The following is a 20,412-nucleotide window of genomic DNA, read 5'->3' as shown; positions in this document are numbered from 1 at the left end:
ACGCGTTGAACTATCCTGTACTGGTTTGTACATTGTTCTCTCTGCACTGAATTCATCCATATCCTTCACATTCCCGCCTAGACGACAACACTGTGGTAATTGTTAGGCTAACATGGTTACATAAGGGGGCTCGCCTATGGCTTGCAAACTCCTCATAAGTAAATGCCTTTCATATTTTATTCCACAAACCCGTTTGTACACCTGGAGTGTTGGGATTTTTGCCAATTGTTTTTCCCGATTTTGGGGTACATATGGCTGTTCTGATCACTTGTTTTTGGGATTCAAAATACCAAAAAAAATAATTTTTATATAGTGTTCTCTGTGCGGTTTTTAATTTACTACACAGGTTGTATCGGATGCAATAATACTAAACATAATTCTTATAACTTTTATTTTTAAAGGGAAAAGGGTTTTTTTTACTTGAACTTTATGATTTTTCACTTTTTTTTAAAGTCTATTTCGGACCTTGAAACTACAATCTTATGATCCTTCAGATAATACACTGCAGTGCTTTTGTACTGCAGTTTATTATCACTATTAATTTACACTGAAATCTATAGCAAACCCAGAAACCACCATTATGCCTCCAGGTTTCCATGGCAATTCGTCAGCCCTCTACAATTTAATGAGAGTGGGTTGATTAGGTCACTGAGGGAGCTCCCTTCCTCTGTTAACTGCACACATGCTGCAATCAATATTGACGTCATCACCAGCTCATCGGCGCTCGGGCAGCATGTTGAGAATCGTGCAGTTCTCGTGCAGTAATCATTCAGTGTTTCAGAGACGTGCGTGAGGGTACTGGTGTATCTTGACACCACCAGCAAGTGCTGGTGGAGTCAAGATTGACAGGGGGGAGGGGGGTGACACTCCCTGTACGTGAGTGGCTGCAGAGGTGGCAGGACAGCAGGCCCTGGCAGCCCACTACAGATCTTGCATACAGCGTTCCCCGGCCAAGCACGCTGCCCCAGCTGACAGTGTCTTGGGTGCCGCCACCGGCACCCTCCTCAGTGTAGAAGGCCACAGCATGGCGAGAAGCAGGGAGCCAACAGCGGCGTGAAGAAACTTTATTGTTGCCGCCACATAAGGCCGGCCCCTACTCCTGGCAGCAGGATGCAAGTTAGAAATCGTGGCCACCGTACCCATAATCCCCGTTGATACCCTGGGCGGGAGCACAAAGCGGTGGGGGAAGAAAAACTCGCAGCAGCGCAGAGTACTGCAGGACAGGGGATCCCACAGCACACCGTACCCACAACCCCATTCACAGCGCGGCCGACAGCAGGGATCAGGGAATGCGCATCACAGACCTCTGGGATCTTCCGGCAATCGGGAGCCTGGGGTGTGACAGAGGGCGTTCATCCATGGAAGCCCTGTCAAACCCCTAGCTTCCGGTGGCATCAAGATACACCAGTACCGCGCATGAGAAGGGGCTGATTTTATGCCAGCTGAAACCGAACGACGAGCAAGAACCTCACTATTCTCGTTCGGACTAAACACACCTTTAGTCACAGCCGTTTCCTGAGCGCACACCACCCTTGATGTCATCTTGGTTTGCACTGTAAACGCTGCCTATTTTCTACAGGCAATCTGCAGTGTTTCCGCTACATGTGAGCATACCCTAGCTGATGAAAAGCAACAAATAAAGAAGAGGCGTGGCTGCACCAGTGTCCACAATCCATAATAAGCGTTGGAACAGTGGAAGCCACTCAACTCAAGTAGGAGTGCTTTAAGGGTCAATTACCATAGCCTGGCATAATAGTGCACTCGAAATACACAAAAGAAGAGCTTGGCAAATCCCGTTTTACTTGAAGTATAAATCCGTCAAACAGCTTGACAAAGCGACATACTAATCAAAATAAAGTGAGATATACACAATTTATTTTCTTCTTCACTAGCACAAGTCCAAATTTACTTTTCAGAGCGCCTTCAAACCTGCATCAATAGGCGCAACTACTCACCTGCTTTGGTCTATTCAAATGGCCCAGCTGGGGTCAGATGAGGTGAAGTATATGAACCCTCATTCATCTATTCATCACATTCATCTCACATTTATGGAGGTTGCTGCTTGGTTTGTAATTCCTTGCTAAAGGATAAAACTAGAGTAGTAAATCTGACAATGCCGCTTCACCTTTGGTTACAATAAATATATTACAGATTGGCCGGTGTGTCTGATAAGGGGCTTGCAGGACAAGCTCGGGGAATTGAAAACTCCCTCTAGACCTGCATGGGTATTATTTATTATCATGCTCCCTCCACTTCAAAAAGAATGGATAGTAACACTATAAAAAAAAAAAAACAGTTTCTGCCCCTCCCAAAAGTGATTGTTTTTAAACAAATACCTCAAATACAAAAGGGTGTTTTTAAAATGATTACTGCACTGATCGAAGAAAAAAAAATGCTGTCCAGGCCTACCTGGCCCTATGTGAAAAAGTAGCAGCTAAATCAACCGGTTGACCAAATTCAGATGAAAATTAGATTCAGTTTTAGAAGCCATTCACAGGCCCGAGTACTAGCAGACCTTTTGAAGTCAAGTATCACTCAGGGTACGTCCTCACACAGCGCTCAGCACAGAGATGGGTTGTGGCCAACAACCCCACTGGTTGTGCAATCCATCGGACTTGCTAATGAATGAAGTGTCCACTAGCTGTCAGTTAACGGTCACAAGGTTTTAGGCAAAATAATTGTTACATGTAAATGCGGACATCGGGCACTTTTCATTTGAATGATGAATTTTACTTAAAATCCATCGTTCAGCAGCTGAAAGACTGGGCAAATACGTTCCATTTGAATGCATTTCGCTCATCTTTCACTAGACCGCACAATGTTCTCCCTGTGGCATGTTTACACTAGCTGCTGAGGAGAACAATGGAATGTGTCGACAGCTGTTTACACAGCCGGGTGTGTGTTTAAACACATGCTGGGCTTTTCCAAACAATTCATGGAGGTCGTTTTACATGGAAATGAAGATGATAAAATGTTAATGGCCATTAAAGCAATTAACACTTTATGCAAATAACCGCTAAATATTTCAATCTTTTTTTGGCAGTTTGAAAGATTATTTTTGCATGTAAAAGGATCTTAAGGCTTAAGCCCCATTTACACACAATGATTATTGAAAGGCTGAACGAATTAATGACTTTTTTTCATAGAAATGCTGAGCATTAGATCCTACAGTTAATTGTGTGACATCCTCTCCATTTCCCTCATTAGCTAAAGTAAACACTGTATATGTTGTTTGCTCAGGTGGGCGTGTGTTTATAAGAGGAATCTGGCGAGCAGTGTTTTAATTAGATAAGCTATTGTCTTCTGCCACATGAGTAAACTAAAGTAGTCATTGTGTTTAGAAAGGCAATCCCCCCTCCCTTCACAGTTCTTTCAGACCATACAAATGCCATTTAAACTAAGCGAACTAACGACCATTTTTTATACAGGCTAAAACTAAAAAAAAAAAAATCAGCAATAAACGGCGTATGAACGAATAGCGCACGATGGCTTCTCATTTCCACATAACGATTATCATGCAAATTTGTTTGAACGAATTTTGAGCGATAATCGTTGCGTGTAAATGGGCCTTCAGAGGCCATTACTTTTTTTAAAAATCGATTTACAAGATTTTGAATAAATTTATCCTCAATTAATGGAATCATCATTTAAAAGCTGCACTTTTTGTAACTCATGTGGTCTTTATCTTACTGTATGTTTAAGGTCAGATGATCTGAGACACAAATGTAAGAAATGAGCAAAAACATTAAAAAATGAGCAGAAAATTGAGTGAAGGGCAAATACTTTTTTAAAACACGTGGCAACTTTTGGCCATGACAGGAGTTGCACGACCAAAGAGCACTGTGTAGCGACCTCATACTGTCAATGTGATCGTGGAACGGGTTGCCACAACCGTGGGTCTCAGTTCAAAAAGAAAAAAAAAATCCAAGTACAGTGTATAATCTAAACTAATCAGACATGCAGTTGTACGGTTCATATTTTTTTGAGCACTTTCAACATCCACAATGCAGGGAGAATAAAAAATGCCCCCTTGAATTTAATAACCTGTGGATCCCCCTTTAGACACACAATTCCCTCCACCAACGTTTCCAGATGGCAATAGGTTTTGCACAATTCTCAAAAGAAACTGTGGACTATTCCTCCCTGCAAAATGTGTTTTGAGTCATCAATATTTCTGGGATGTCAATATTTCTAGGATGCCTTACATGCACAGCCTCTTAAGGCCATACCACAGCATTTTAATAGGATTAGGACACACTGACTTTGGGGAGGAAAGAAAAGTGCATCTTATAGAGCGAAAAATATGGTAACTTACTGATCGTGGGGGTGTCACTGCTGAGAACCCCACCGATCTCAAGGATGAAGAGAAAACCGATTCACTTTGAATGGGACTGCCGAGTACCCAAGGAGCACACCCGCTCAGATATTTCCATCTCTCCCATTTAAGTGAATGCAGTACTGACAACGCATGCTCAGCCAACGGTGAGTGATGTTAGTGTGGGGGAAGAAGCAACCCCTGCAGCGACATGTCTCCAGGCCGACCGACATGTCAGCGGTAAGGCCCCTCCTGTTTAGCAAGTTATCCCTTATTCTATGGATAGGGGATACATTCATATTCAAATACAAGGACTTGTTAAAATAGACTCGTCTACAACAGGTCTCAGCCGTGTAAACATGCCCTATGGGAGCGATGAAACACCCTGCTGTTTCAACAGCCTATAAACTACAATGGAAAGAGCCACGTGCACGCATGAGGTCTTCCTTTCTGTAGTGCAACCAGGAGAGAAGGGTCTCCCATTCACCCAATAGGTGCCGGTCCCACTACCAGGAATTCAATATAAGCCTCCCTTTAGACGAGCCGATTATAGTTTGAACGAGCGAGTGACATCGCCGCTGGCTCGTTCGCTCGGGCAGCCTGTTTATACAGGTAGATACATCTTTGTCTCATTCAAACAAGAATCGTTCTTCACATTCCCTGTATGAGTAAATAAGAGGGACTGAATGAGCGCTGGTTAATCCGAACGATAAGTGAACAAGCCAACAATGGTTTTCATGGCTTCATGAACGACAAGCGAAAAGGGAACAATTATCATTCGTCGTTCAGTCGGTGGCACGCATTTAAACTGAATGATGTAAACTGCCAGGTGTAAAAGCACCTTAAGGCTGTATTTACACGGGTATCACATGTTCTGTGTGTTGTGAGACTGACAGAACTTGCACATGAATAGAGACCATTTTTTCCAGTGGGTTAAAGCCTAGACACAAGGATAATCACTCAAAGGATGGCTTTTGAGCGATCATTTTGCATAAACTACTAATTGGTACTAATGCCCATTAGTATCAATTAGCAGCGTGTGAGCCACCGGGAGCTGTAGTCAGGGAACAGACCAGACACTCACTGTTTGCTGAATACTTTGCATTGTCTCAGCTGTCAGCCCAGCCCAAGCGAATCAGCTGTTATCACCGCTCCCCCGGGCAGAGCACAGCGTGTCTGTGGGTCTGTCTTATCGGCTTTTCTGCTGAACGATGGCTTTCAGGCAGAACTGAATTCCATCGTTTGGCTGAAAACTGAAAGCTGGGCACAATTAAGCTGCCTGAACACGGCTGGGTCGGATCCCCTGCGAGAATTCTCGCATCGGGACCTGACCCACGACCCTGCAGGGACCAGTGTGGGTCTCACCTTTTCCGGCGGCTCCGGCGCTCTGATGTGCGAGACCCACACAGAAATAGAGCATGCCGCAATTTGTTTTCCCCGTGTGATTTCACGCGGACAAATCGCGGCTGTCTGCCTAGGATTGTGTTTTTGTAATGCAATCCTATGGCAGCTTCCACGGTCGGAAATTCCGCCCGTGTGCAGGAGGCCTTGGACAGCGATTGTCACTCAAAAGATGGCTCTTGAGCGAATATCGTTGTCTCTAAATGGGCCTTAAAGGGGTTCTGACACGAAAGAAAAAAAGTTTTTACTTACCTTGCCTGGCCCGATCGCCAGGCATGTCCCCTCCGTCGGGCATCTTCTTCGATGGCTTCTAGAAGCAGAGCAGGAGCGGTCAAAATGACCGCTTCCTGCTCTGCTCCGTCCGTCAGACACTTCCGAGGTGAACGGACGGACCGCCCACAGCAAGCACATCACAAGCAGTGCTTGCTGTGGGTGGCCCATCCGTCCTGGCTGAACTCCAAGATTCTGCGCGTGTGCAGTGGAGACACGGCCCGTGCTGACTCCTGTCAAAGGGCACCTGTCTTCTGCGCACGCACGGATTCCCGGAGGGGGGCGGCTCATCGGAGGAAGAAGAGGAGCCTGCTGGGAGATGACCCTGCTGCAGAACAACATCAGGAACAAAGGGAAGTGTAAGATTGTTATGCTTTAGCAGCCATTAGTCGTGGGTTCCCTGTGTCCATTAGGCAGACCAGGGAACAATGGCTGCTAAAGCATAAAAATCTGATTAGTGTCAGAACCCCTTTAAGGCAGTTCTAAGCTCTCGCTCATGACCTGAAGGTTGTGTGTTCAATCCCCGCATGGTTAAGGTAGCTGGCTAAAGGTTGACTCAGCCTTCCCTTCTTCCAAGGACTGTAAAATGAGTACCCAGCTTGCTGGGGGGTAAAAAGATGACTGGGGAAGGCAATGGTAAACCCCCCTGCAAAAACAGTCTGCTAAGAAAACGTCACGATGTGACGTCACCCTAGGAATCGGTCATGACTCGGTGCTTGCACCAGGGGACTTTACCTAATATATATAAGCAATTTTTTTGTTCAGACCAATGATGCACAATTTCCTATTTTTGAACTATTCCACCGCGAGAATCACCCAATATTTCCCGTGGCAGCATGTTGAAAAAAACAATTGCACTCTCATGCCATGCGATTTGCATGCAAACACAATGCGTGTTCTCCATTTTAACTATTGGAACGTGTGATCTTTTTCATGCGCACGCTTGAAAACTGCGTACAAATTGCAGGTAAAGGGGTGTGATATAGGTCTGATTTCCTCTGACCTATATTGCACTCACCCGTATATATGCATCCTGACACAGACGTCTAGGGCTTATACTTTCGATATGTCATAAAAGTCTCAGATGGCAATACCCCTTTAACCCCTTCATGACATGGCCTATTTTGGCGTTGAGGACCAAGCGATTTTTTGGTATTTTTCCATCTCCATTTTTCAAAAGCCATAACTTTTTTATTTTTCCGTGGACGCGGCCGTATAAGGGCTTGTTTTTTGCGTGGCGAACTGTAGTTTTTATCGATGCCAATTTTGGGTACATAGACTATATTGTAAAATTTTTTTATTTTTTTTAATGATAGCAGAGAGAGAAAACGCATCAATTCTGCCATAGATTTTTTTTTATTTTTTTTACACCGTTAATCATGCAGCATAAATGAGACTTTCCATTTTTTCTGCAGACCGGTACGGTTACAACGATACCAAAATTCTAACATTTTTTTTAGGTTTTCCCACTTTTCTGCAATAAAAACCCTTTTTTTTGGAAATCTTTTTTCTATTCTAAATTGCTGCATTCAAAGTCACGTAACTTTTTTATTTTTGATGTACAGAGCTCTATGAGGGCTTATTTTTTGCGAGACGAGCTGTAGATTTTATTGGTACCATTTTGGCGTACATACGACTTTTTTGATCACTTTTATTGCGTTTTTAGTGAGGCAAAATGCTAAAAATGAGCATTTTGCCTCAGTTTTTTAGCTTTTTTTTTAGCGTTTTTTTCGGTGCACAGTCAAAAGCATGTGCAACTTATTGTACGCATCGTTACGGACGCGACAATACCAAATATGTGGGGTTTTATTTTTTTTTTACCTTTTTTTATGCTAATCTGAGAAAAAGCATAAAAAATGGTTTTTTTACTCTTTTTTTTTACATTTTTTTAAATTCATTTTTTAAATCTTTCTTTTTTTTACACTGTTTGTGTCCCCCTGGGGGACTTTAATCACTGCCCTGATGATCGCTGTCATAAGGCATGGCAGAGCTACTGCTCTCCCATGCCTTATCGCTCATACAGCGATCTCAGGCATAGGCAATACAGGACGCCAGGGTCTGGCGTCCTGTTGCCATGGTGACAGGCCGGGCTCTCGCGATGACATCGCGAGTTCCGGCCGGAGACACAGAGGGAGCCGCGCTCCCGCTGTGAACTCTTCCCCTGCCGCGATCTACTTAGATCGCGGCAGGGAAGGGGTTAAAAGTGGCGGGCGCATCTCCGATGTCCCCCCGCTGCTGCAGCGAGACGCCGGCTGTGACTGACAGCCGGCTCCCGCTGCGGGATAGCGCTGGATCATATGTGATCCCGCGCTATCTCCAGGACGTAAGTTTACGCCCTGTTGCGGGAAGTACCCCGCTCCCAGGACGTAAACTTACGCCCTGCAGCGGGAATGGGTTAAAGTTTTCAGTCCCTATTCGTGTGGCATTTGGATGATATGGCCATTAGACAAAAAAAAAAAGTTTCAGCACACGTAGTTTACTATATATTCATCTTTCCAATGAGGTTGTCCCCTTTTATATCTGCTGGGTGCTGCAGCATCTGCTTACCCATCATAATGACGTTGTATACCATTAAAGGGGACAATGGGTCACAAAAGTGGTGGCTAAATCATGGCTTGTTTTCCAAGCAGTGGTCCCAGTTATCTTCTTCATACCCAAACACAATGAAGCAACTAATAATACTCATCTCTCCCAGCTCCCTGTGTTTCCACCGCCAGTTACGGGTCTCCCATTGGTTCACTGTTTGCCGGCTGCAGTTAGCCTGTCTACCGGACATCATAGGCTGCCGTAGCCAATCACAGAGCTCAGTAAAAGGATGCTCCGACTGGCGCAGCCTGTGATATTCCCATGTAGAGGCTAGCTGCAGCCCATAGACAGCCAGTCACAGGGGAGAGTGGCATCTGCAGCGGGGACACATGGGGTGCCAGGGAAAGTATTAACCATTTTATTATCTTTGGGCAAGAAGATGGAAAGAAAGGAAAAAAAAGGAAACCAACTCCTGCCAACCCCTTTAGGGTACGTTCACACGGAGAGGAAATGGTCCTAAATTTCCACAATGTAAAATCCATACCGTTGGTGCAGATTTTGACACGTCCGCAGATGATTTCACCCTTTCAACTGAAAAGTTAAATTCTGTGTTAAAATCCACATCAGCAGTACAAGTTTTGACACTTTGATGTGGATTTTTGGAGAATCTGCACCATTTCCACTCACTGAAGCCGATTTCACACGGCCGAGATTTGTTAATTGCGAGACGCACGAATATGAACCCTTGCATCACCCATTGTTTTCAATGGGGTTGGCGGCAGCATGGCACCGCAGGCTAGTTGCAGCACATTGCAATGTTTCCCATCGAAGAGACCCCGCGATGACAGCCGCGGCGGAGAATCACTACTCATCCGAAGTTATGCGAGGCGGTTTTGATACACGTTGGCAAGCATGATATTTGGCAGAGTTTCACAGACAGATATCACCCTTGCCCGTGTGAAGCTAGCCTTAAAGTGACGGTCGCCATCTTTTTGCAGTCCTCACTGAGAGCACCATAATGTAGCGCCGGTCACACCAATTAGTGATCTGTCTGCTGTGTGGATCTGTGCAGTAGTTTTGAAGAATCTTACATTTTATTAGTAGCAGCCAGACGCAGAAGTAGTCCTGTATATTCATGAGCTGCAGCTAGCCACATCCACCACACAGAGAATGATTAGCAGCTCCCTCTATGCTCAGTAATAGGCAGACAGTTGTCCATCATTGGCTGGATGGCGGGGTGCAGATTATGAATATCCAGGATTACTTTAAGTAGTCCTCCATGTATGTGCTGCTACTAATAAAATGCAAGTTTCTCCAAAACTACTGCACTGATCCACACAGCAGACAGACCACGGTTATCAATCCAACTTATGGGCTACAAGTAGGTGATCCGCTGAGTCCGGGGAGGTGTTATACTTACCTTTTTGTCATTTCCCCCCATGGCAGCGCTGAAAGCTGCCACTCCATGCACTGAGTGGCGCTGCCAAGTAGTCCATCCGTTCTAATTTTATACTGGGCAGACCACTTAGCAGCGTAACGCATTGAGTGGCGGCTTTCAGTGCGCACACCAGGGGGACGTGGAGGAAGGCGAGTATAACACAGGCTGGGTTCACACAGGGCAGATTTGCCGCGGATTGCCGTTGCATATCCGCACTGCGGCAAAACCGCTGCGTTTGCAGTGCAATGCAGCACAAATGAGATTTGCCAAAAAGCTGTTCTCACAGGACGGATTTTTTCCGCACAGCCGCAGTGCGGAAATGCAACTGCGTCGCGGTTTTAAAAGATGCAGCATGTTCATTCTTTGGTCTTTTCCACAGCGCTTTTTTGTCCATAGACCTCCATGGACGCAGCCAAAACCGCACCAAATACGCGACAAAAAGTAAAAAAGCGCTGCGGGAAAAAAACGCGTGTGGAGTTTTCCGCACGAAAATCCGCAAGCCCAAATTAACCTTTGAAGCGGTTTTGCCGCAGCAGTTCTTCTGCGGCAAAGACGCAACGGAAAAACCGCAGCAAATCTGCCCTGTGTGAACCAAGCCTTACATCCCCGGACTCAGCGCTTCACCTACTTGTAGCCGTAGGCTTAGATTATAGCGCTAGCAGTAGGCGAGTCTCTTTAAGCTTCTTTACATCTATTTATATAATGTCTTCACAGAAAAAAACCTTAAATAGTAACTGAAATAGCCGAGAACCTCTTGGAGACGCGTTGCGGTGGGGGTGTATAAGCGTCCGTTCACACACGGCGGACCTTCCTGCCCATCCATCTCAGAACGCATTCTCCGTGCCACGAATGGACAGCGGCAGGAAGTTCCGCACAGAATGGAGAAATCCGAGCGTTTACTTCAGAAACAACCCACCATTCACTCCTACGGACCACATCTTAATGCCGTCTGCACATGAGCGTAATCCGCCGCGTGCCGCGCCCGTGTGCCCCGCAGCAGACACATAATGGCACTGTGTACGTGCCGCGGGTCACCGTGTACGCCAAGATAGAACATGCTGCGATCTTTACTGCGCACATATCACGCGTGGAATACACTAACAATATGGTCGTGTGAAGGAGCCGGGGCCCAATGCCCACGGGCGGGTTTGATTTGCGGAAGTTCCGCAGTTTAAGACACTCATAGGGCACCACGGGCGACCGCACTTCAATTTACATCTACGGATGTGTTTTCCGGATTCCACATGTGGAAACCAAATCGCAGCGGGCTCCATTTTAGTGCGCTTCATGCGGACGGCTTCCATTGAAGTTAATGGCAGCCGCCCGATCCGCGCCCTGTCTGCACTCGACACTGCGGATGGGCAATGGATTCCGCGGGAAAGCAGGAGTCCAAAAAAACCCCCAAACCCTGTACTGCGCCGGCCGGCACTTCCGCACGCATCCGCAGTACAGGAAAAAGAAGACAGGTAAGCGGGATCGCCGGCCGCGGGCTCCCGCATGTGGAACCAGACTCGTTCATGGCTATGAGGCCTGAGGCTCCTTCACACGCACTTTTGCGCTCACGCAAACCGCGTCCTAAAGATCCCATTGTTTTCCACGGGTCGCTTCCCACGGAGCGTTTATGCATTCGCATTTCTGTCGAGCAAAAAAAATACGCAACGTGCTCTATTTTTGGGCACATTAGCGCACCGAAGGCCCTATCAGAATCTATGGGGGATGTGAAACAAGATCGCACAGTGAGTTGCGCAATTTTGCTGTGTTAATCAACACCGGGGACGAATTAGGCCGCCCGCCTGTTCCGCGTGGGACACAACCGCACCAGGTTTGATATGAAAAAAGGCCCAGCAACAGAAAAAGTACGGTAAAGAGCGCGGCTACACTAACGAGAAAACGTAACACACTCCATTCAAAGCGCAGTGGCATCACGCTCGTGTGAAGGCGCCCCGGACGGTCTCACATCTCCGCTCGCAGGTCCGGCTCGAAATACCGGAAGCAAAAGCGCTGCGCACAACGCGGGGGGGGGGGGGGGGCCGTTCCTGTTCCTAAAACGGCGCAGGAACACAGAACGCGAACACGGACATCATATCTTGAACGCCTATCATACCACTTCCTAAGCATGCAGCGAAGAGTGTAAGCTCTTGGGGCCAGAGTTGTAAAGTTTGTGAGGTGGAGGTCGCCTCACAGCCTGACATGCCGCCATGTGACTGAACTACTTCTCCCCTCACACTTGTGGGCCCACCGAGCCGCCATGTGTGCAGCCGGCAGCTGGGGTCAATTTACTTTAGTAGAAAGAACTAGAAAGTAGGAGAAGGCAGCGAGGAGGAGCAGCCATGACGGTCTGTGAGGCGAGGGGGTTACAGGACGACGAGCCCGCCCGGCCGCCTGCCCCGCACTACAACTCCACGGCGGGAGCCCGCCACTAGCAGGAGGACTGCGCAGGAGACGACGGACTCGGGCTGCCGGCCTCCACCAGGGCTGCGGGGAACCAGCCATGTTTATTTCCTATCCCCCCCCCCACACACTCCCCATAGCTTTCTCTCAGGAAAGTTTGTACACCCGATCGATCGACCGGGACTACATTCGGCTCAGCCGCCGTTAGAAAGGCGAAGGAAGGAGGCGGCAGCTTACCTGGTGGTCAGAGCCGGGTGTGCGCTGCGCGCTGTGTGGGTGTATATGTTCTGAGGTAAAAGCTTCAGGCCCTGTTCCTGTTCCTCCTCCCCTCCGTCATGTCATCGTGATCAAACATGTCTGAGTGTTTTCCCTCTGACTTCCTGATTCTACAGTGTGTACGTAGGCCTACCCCCCAGCGCGCGCCAGGTACGGCTCCCCTCACGGCCGGCCGCACCACACGCTGGGATTCATGCGCCACCATTTGTCGGGTTTGTTTTCTTTTTTTTTTTTTAATGGAGTTCCTTCCACTCAGGAATTTGCTGATAGGAGAAGGAAGGCTGACAGAAATAATTACACCTCCTGCCTGCTGAAATACAGGCAGCACTCACAACACATCAACCTAATCCTCCATAATCCTCTTCACCTACCACAAGCTGCAGAGGAAAAGCCCTTTTATCTCCACGCGCAGACATGGCGAACGAGTCGCCTTCAAAACGTCACGGCCGCAGCCTCCTAAAGTTACACAATGTGGGCCGAAAATGTGCAGACGGAACAATGTTTTGTTTTTTTTGCGCGCGTGCATCGGCGTAGTTTAGGGTGTTTTCACATCTGCGAAAGGCATTAACGTTCGGGGAGCAAAAAGGGGATCCGCGCTGATGAACGGTTACCGGGACTGAACAGCGCCGGATGGGCCACGGTGGTTATAAGGGGGTCCGTTCGCTTTACACCCAGCTGCCCGGCTTTTGGACGGAAGAAAAGCGCAGCATGCAGCACTTTTTTTCTATTTTCTAAGTATTGTGCGTGCAAATAAGCCTCAGGCTGGGTTCACACGGGGCAGATTTGCCGCAAAAATTCCGTGCGAAATTTCACCGCGGCAAATCCGCATGCGGCCGCTAATGCCGGGATTAGCCAGCCATGTGGACGAGATTTCTCAGAAATCTCATCACCCGGGACGGCAAATCCGCTGCGGCTAAGCCGGCAGAAGCCGCCGCTGCGGCGCGGATTTGCTGACCGCAGCATGTTAATTTTTTTTCCCCGCTCCGGCCGCGCTCTCCTCTATGGGAGCGCCGGCCGCAGCGGAAGAGCGAGCAGCCGGGCTGCTTCAAAACCGCCGCGGGTTTTGAAGCAGCGGTTCTCCCCGGGGAAATCCCGCGGTTTTTCGCTGCGGCCAAACTGTGGGATTTCCGTCGGGAATCCGCCCCGTGTGAACCCAGCCTTATTCTTGCAGACAAAATCAAGAAATCCGGAATTAAAGAGGTTTTCCAGAGAGGGAAGTTATTATAAACCCTGTGATTTCCTATAAAATAACCAGCTTATACCCAGATATATCGTGCGCGAAGTGTGGAAGTCACATGTTGTCTAAGGGCCAATGCCCACGGGCGGGTTGATTTGTGGAACCCACGCGGGACACCCGCAAATGGAGATGCATGGGCGCCCGCAAATTAATGACACCATGCGGATTTGTTTCGCGAAAATTTTGGTCCGGAAAACAAATCGCAGCATGCTCTATTTTTCTGTGGATCCGGCACGGACGGCTTCCATTGAAATCAATGGAAGCTGTCTGATCCGTGGCTGTCCTCAGCTGACGCTGCAGATGTGCCGCGGATCCCGCGGGAAAGCAGGAGATTTAGGGAAAGAAAACATACTGCGCATGTCCAACGGCGAGCCAATAGGACGCCCATGCCAGGGAAGTACAGGTAAGCATGGGTCACTGGCCGTGGGCAGGGCTGGATTGTCTGCGGGATTCCCCACACGGAATTCGACCCGCCCGTGGACAAGAGGCCTAAGGGTATGATAACAAGTAGCAGATTTCGATGTGTATCTGCCCGAAAATCCACAGCATATTTTGCGCTGTAGATTTTGGGGTGGATCCACATAAAAATCCATACCATTTTGTTCGGTGTTTGCCACGGACCTGTAACAGATTTCACCCTTTTAATTGAAGTCTGCTGTGGATCCGTATAAAAATTCGCACCAATGGCATGGATTTTGAGATGGGTTTTGCCACGGAATTTGACCCCCGTTTTCTGTAGCGGAAAATCCATACCAATTCCAATACAAGTAAGCATACTGTTGGGGCATTACATCATACTGCAGTAGTCATCAAAGCATCGCAAGTTGTGCTCTCCTCTGGGGACTAATAAAGAAAGTAAAAATAAGATCAATAAAGTTTTAATTATTCTAAAAAAAAAAAAATACATAAAAGTTTGAATCACCCCCCTTTTGCCATATCTATAATAAAAAAATCTAAATCATAAAACAAAAATACATATTTGATATTGCTGCGTCCGTAAAAGTCTGATCTATCAAAGTAGTGCATTATTTACCCCACATAGCGAACGTCATCTGAAAAAAAAATAGGGAACGTCAGAAACGCACTTTCAGTCACCCTGTCTCCCAGAAAAAAATGCAATAAAAAGCGATCATAAAGTCGTATGTATTCCAAAATTCTACCAACAGAAACTACAGGACGTCCCGCAAAACATGAGCCCTCGCACAACTACGTCAACAGAAAAATAATAAAGTTATTGTGCGCAGAAAATGGAGACAGAAAATAATTTTAAAAAATTAAATATCTTAAAACAATACAACAGAAAAAAAACTCTACAAGTTTGGTATCGTAGTAATCGTACCGACCCATAGAATAAAGTTATCATGTCATTTTTGTTGCAGTTTGTGCGCCGTAGAAACAAAACTCACTGAAAGATGGCGGGATGTCGTTTTATTTTCATTTTAATCCACTTGGAATTTTTAAAAAGGTTTTTCAGTACATTATTTGGTACATTAAACAGCACCATTTAAAAATACAACTCGTCCCACAAAAAACAAGCCCTCATACAGCGACGTCGATGGATAAATCAAGGGGTTACGATTTTTTAAAAGGGGGGAGGAAAAAACGAAAATGGAAAGAAAAAATGGCCGCATCACTAAGGGGTTAAAGTCAATGTGTGTCTTCTAAGTCAACAAGTGCATTAAAGAAAAAGGAATGCTCTCGCATGCCGCATGTGTGCGGTTTTTGTTTTTTTTCACACACGCATTGACTTCAAGGGGAGTTTTAAATGAGTCCCATTGAGAGGCCAACTATTGCTGCATGCATTTACATGGAACGATTAATTCGATCAAATTCCCACAGGAGTCAGGAATTTTAACGATTCGGGTCGATAATCGTCCCATTATTTCAGACCAGCTAATCACAGCATTTTTGGGTTAAAAACCAAACAGTCTGACCCGTAGAACAGTGAATGATGCTGCAGTCAACTATCTAGAAAAGGAGTGAGGCTTGAGTGGAGTGCGGTTTTAGGATGAACACCCACTTGTGTTTTTCTTGCGCGTTTTTTTCACGCAATTGTCAATGGGACTTTCTAATGTTAAAAACGCATCACACAAAAATCACAAAGCACCAACTTGTGATGCATTTTTAACATTAGAAAGTCCCATTGACAAACACGTTAAAAAAACGCAGCGATATCGCGTGACAAAAACGCGCAAGAAAAATGCAAGTGGGTGTTCACCGTAAGGCTGCATTCACACGACTGTATATCGGCTCGGTTTTCACGCCGAGCCGATATACGTCGTTCTCATCTGCAGGGGGGGGGGGGGGAGGATGGAAGATACGGGAGCAGGAACTGAGCTCCCGCCCCCTCTCTGCCTCCTCTCCACTATTTGCAATGAAAGGAGGTGGGACAGGGGCGGGGCTAAGTTCTGCAAATTAGCCCCACCCCCATCCCTCCTCTCCCCATTGCAAATAGTGCAGAGGGGCGGAGAGGGGGCGGGAGCTCAGTTCCTGCTCCTGGGCTCTTCCATCCTCCCCCCGCTGCAGATGAGGACGACGTATATCAACTCGGCGTGAAAACCGAGCCGATATGCAGCCTTAGAGACCTTTCACACGGTACAAAATTAGTCCACGTGGACATTTCTGCATCACCTTATCCCTACGGGGCTTGAATTCCACACGTCTTTACTTCAAAACTGCAAGATTAAATTGTGCAGCGGCAAAACTTTCTGCTGCAGAATTACGGACGTCTTGCAGAACTGTTCTTTTAGCATACAGGAGATGTAATTCCGCAAATATGGTCTGCAGAAAAGAATGGGAAAAAGTCTGCATAACGTTTTGCAGAACGCTTTCCACAGTTAAAAACACAACTAAATCCACACTATTTGACAAAATCCATAACTGTGTTGCACCCTGCAGAGTGATTCCGTCCTGCGTGAAAGGTTCCTTAGGCCGTCTGCAGACAGCCGGGTCAGATCCGGCTGCGAGAATTCTCGCCGTGGGACCCGACCCGAGCCCCTGCAGAGAGCAGTGCGTACTCACCTGCGTCCTGAAGCTCCGTCTCTTTCATGTGCTGGCAGCCGACGCATGTGCAGAACGGAGCCTGCGGCCGGAGAGTGACGTTTCTGTGCGGGGCTCTCAGAGCCCCGCACAGAAATAGAACATGCTGCGGTTTGTTTGCTGTGCAAGATTTCGCGCGGACAAACCGCGGCCGTCTGCATAGGATTACGTTTGCTAACGCAATCCTATGGCAGCTTTCAAGGGCGGAAATTCCATGGAATTTCCGCCCGTCTGCAGGTGGCCTTAAACAGATTTAAGAATTGCGACTTTTTTAAAAGTAACATTTGTAACATAGTAACATAACATAGTATGCTAGACCGAATGAAGACAACGTCCATCTAGTTCAGCCTGTTAATAGTTCCTACCTGTCTGTAAGGCCCGGTTCAATAACCCGCTGCTCCCCTAAAATCTATATCCTGTAATATCCTTCTGCTCCAGAAAGACATCAAGTCCCCTCTTAAACTCCTCTATGGATTTTGCCATCACCACATCCTCAGGCAGAGAGTTCCACAGTCTCACTGCTCTTACAGTAATGAACACTTTTCTGTGTTGGCGATGAAACCTGCTTTCTTCTAGACGTAGCGGATGCCCTTTTGTTACCGTCATAGTCCTGGGCATAAACAGATCATGAGAGAGATCCTTGTATTGTCCCCTCATGTATTTATACATAGTTATTTGGTCGCCCCTTAGCCGTTTTTTTTCTAGAGTAAATCATCCCAATTTTGATGGCATCTCTGGGTATTCCAGTCCTCCCATTCTGTTTATTAGTTTAGTTTCCCTTCTTTGAACTCCCTCCAGCACTGTAACATCCTTCCTGAGCACCAGTGACCAGAACTGTGCGCAGTATTCCATGTGAGGCCTGACAAGTACCTTATATAATGGAAGGATAATGTTCTCATCCCTCGCCCCTATACCTCTTTTAATGCACCTCAAGACTTTATTAGCTTTTGCAGCAGCTGACTGGCATTGGTTACTCCAGTTTAGTCTACAGACCACTAGTGACCCCAGGTCTTTTTCCATATCACTTTTCCCTAGCAGTACCCCATTCAGTGTATATTGGTGACATCCGTTTCTCCTGCCCATGTGCAGAACCTTACATTTATCAACATTGAACCTCATTTGCCATTTTTCTGCCCAAGCCCCCAGCTTATCTAGGTCCGTTTGTAGCCGCACATTGTCCTCCGTTGCATTAAAGGGGTTGTCCCGCGAAAGCAAGTGGGGGTATACACTTCTGTATGGCCATATTAATGCACTTTGTAATGTACATTGTGCATTAATTATGAGCCATACAGAAGTTATTCACTTACCTGTTCCGTTGCTAGCATCCCCGTCTCCATGGTGCCGTCTAATTTTCAGCGTCTAATCGCCCGATTAGACGCGCTTGCGCAGTCCGGTCTTCTCCGTGTTGAATGGGGCCGCTCGTGCTGGAGAGCTGCCCTCGTAGCTCCGCCCCGTCACGTGTGCCGATTCCAGCCAATCAGGAGGCTGGAATCGGCAATGGACCACACAGAAGCTCTGCGGTCCACCGAGGGTGAAGATCCCGGCGGCCATCTTCGCACGGTAAGAAGTCACCGGAGCGCGGGGATTCGGGTAAGTACTGTGCGGTTTTTCTTTTAAGCCCCTGCATCGGGTTTGTCTCGCGCCGAACGGGGGGGGGGGGGCTATTGAAAAAAAACCAAACCTGTTTCGGCGCGGGACAACCCCTTTAATTATTCTGTATAATTTTGTGTCATCTGCAAATATTGATATTTTACTGTGCAGCCCCTCTATCAGGTCGTTGATAAATATATTGAACAGAATGGGGCCTAGTACTGAGCCCTGTGGCACCCCGCTAGCGATGGTGGCCCAATCAGAGTACGCACCATTTATTACCACCTTCTGCTTTCTATGTCTGAGCCAGTTCTTTACCCAGAGAGACACGTTTTCACCCAATCCGAGCTGCCTAATTTTATATATCAGCCTATTATGCGGCGCGGTGTCAAATGCTTTAGAGAAATCCAGATATACAAGATCAATAGACTCTCCCAGGTCCAGCCTAGAACTTCTTTCATCATAGAAGCTGATCAGATTGGTCTCACATGATCGCCCATTCATGAACCCATGCTGGTGTGGAGTTATTCCGTTGTTCTCCTTGAGGTATTGTACGATGGTGTCTCTCAGAAACCGCTCGAATATTTTTCCAGTTACTCAAGTAAGACTTACTTAATTTATTTGTCGCTCCCTGATAAGGCTTCTTATTGAATGACAGCTGGAAGTTAATTATATTGTGGTCACTGTTCCCCAAGTGCCCTTCAACCTGCACCCCCATTATTCGGTCCGGTTTGTTAGTTAATACTACGTCCACAGTGGTCCTTCCTCTAGTTGGCTCCTGCACATGCTGGGTAAGGTAGTTATCTTTAATTGTTCTCAAGAACTTACCACCCTTGTGAGATTTGCAGGTCTTGTTATTCCATATTATATCCGGATAATTAAAGTCCCCCATTAATAATTACTTCGTTGCGGTTTGACACCTCTTCTATCTGCCTTAATAATAAGGTTTCAGTTTCTTCTATCACCTTTGGTGGCCTATAGAAAACCCCTATCAGGATTTTGTTATTTCTTCCTCCTTGTATCTCTACCCACAGAGATTCTACGTGTTCGTCTCCTGCCCCTATATCTTCCCGTAGCCTCGGCATTAAGTACGATTTAACGTACAGACATACCCCTCCCCCTTTCTGGTCCCCACGGTGTCTTCTGAAGAGATGGTAGCCTTGTAAATTCACTGCCCAATCGCACTTATCATCAAGCCATATTTCCGTTATTTCATCTATGTCGTAGTTTTCATCAGTCATTCTCGCTTCAAGCTCACCCACTTTACCAATCAGACTTCTTGCATTCGTAGCCATACAATTTATATGCTTGTTTTTGTTCTTTAAATTCATTTTGCTACTAATAGTACTTTTGGCTGATCTGTCAGTTCTAACTGTACTAACCCTGCCCCCTGCTCAACCCCCATTCCCATTAATTAGACCCAGGTCGCTAGCTACCCCCTTGTTTCTCTTTTTGCCCTCCCCCCAGTCCCTAGTTTAAACACTCCTCCAGTCTTCTAGCCATCTTCTCCCCCAGCACAGCTGCACCCTCCCCATTGAGATGCAGCCCATCCCTACGGTAGAGCCTGTAGCCGACAGCAAAGTCAGCCCAGTTCTCCAGGAACCCAAATCCCTCCTTCTTACACCAACTCCGGAGCCACTTGTTTACCTCCCTAAGATCCTGCTGCCTTTCTAGTGTGGTTTTAAGTGCAGGTAGTATTCCCGAGAAAACTACCCTGGAGGTCCTCGCGCTAAGCTTGGACCCTAAGTCCCTGAAATCATTTTTGAGGGCCCTCCATTGACCTCTAATTTGTTAATTAGTGCCAACGTGCACCATGACCGCTGGATCCTCACCAAGCCCTCCCAGTAATCTGTCAATCTGATCCGCGATGTGTCAAACTCGAGCGCCAGGAAGACAACACACCGTTCGATAATCCCAGTCTTTATGGCA

General features: G+C 47.0%; 1 protein-coding gene across 12 annotated transcripts in view; it reads right to left on the bottom strand.

Annotated features, from left to right (window-relative positions):
• Positions 1 to 20,412, bottom strand: part of SMARCA2 (SWI/SNF related, matrix associated, actin dependent regulator of chromatin, subfamily a, member 2) — a 177,887-nt gene that overhangs the window by 130,070 nt on the left and 27,405 nt on the right. For 9 of the 12 annotated variants that reach the window (XM_066604216.1, XM_066604221.1, XM_066604222.1 and 6 more), the window contains exon 1: positions 12,579 to 12,735. The exons of 2 other annotated variants lie outside the window; for them this stretch is intronic. The gene's annotated coding sequence lies outside the window, so the exon portion shown is untranslated. Of the gene's footprint in view, positions 1 to 1,955; positions 1,977 to 12,578; positions 12,736 to 20,412 lie in introns of those variants that run through there. One more of the 12 variants, XM_066604219.1, reaches the window with a different exon arrangement.

Source organism: Eleutherodactylus coqui, chromosome 5 (assembly GCF_035609145.1).
Source record: "Eleutherodactylus coqui strain aEleCoq1 chromosome 5, aEleCoq1.hap1, whole genome shotgun sequence".
NCBI classification, from domain to species: Eukaryota; Metazoa; Chordata; class Amphibia; order Anura; family Eleutherodactylidae; genus Eleutherodactylus; species Eleutherodactylus coqui.
The sequence above is the reverse complement of the archived record's forward strand: the minus strand, read 5'-3'. Positions and strand labels throughout refer to the sequence as shown.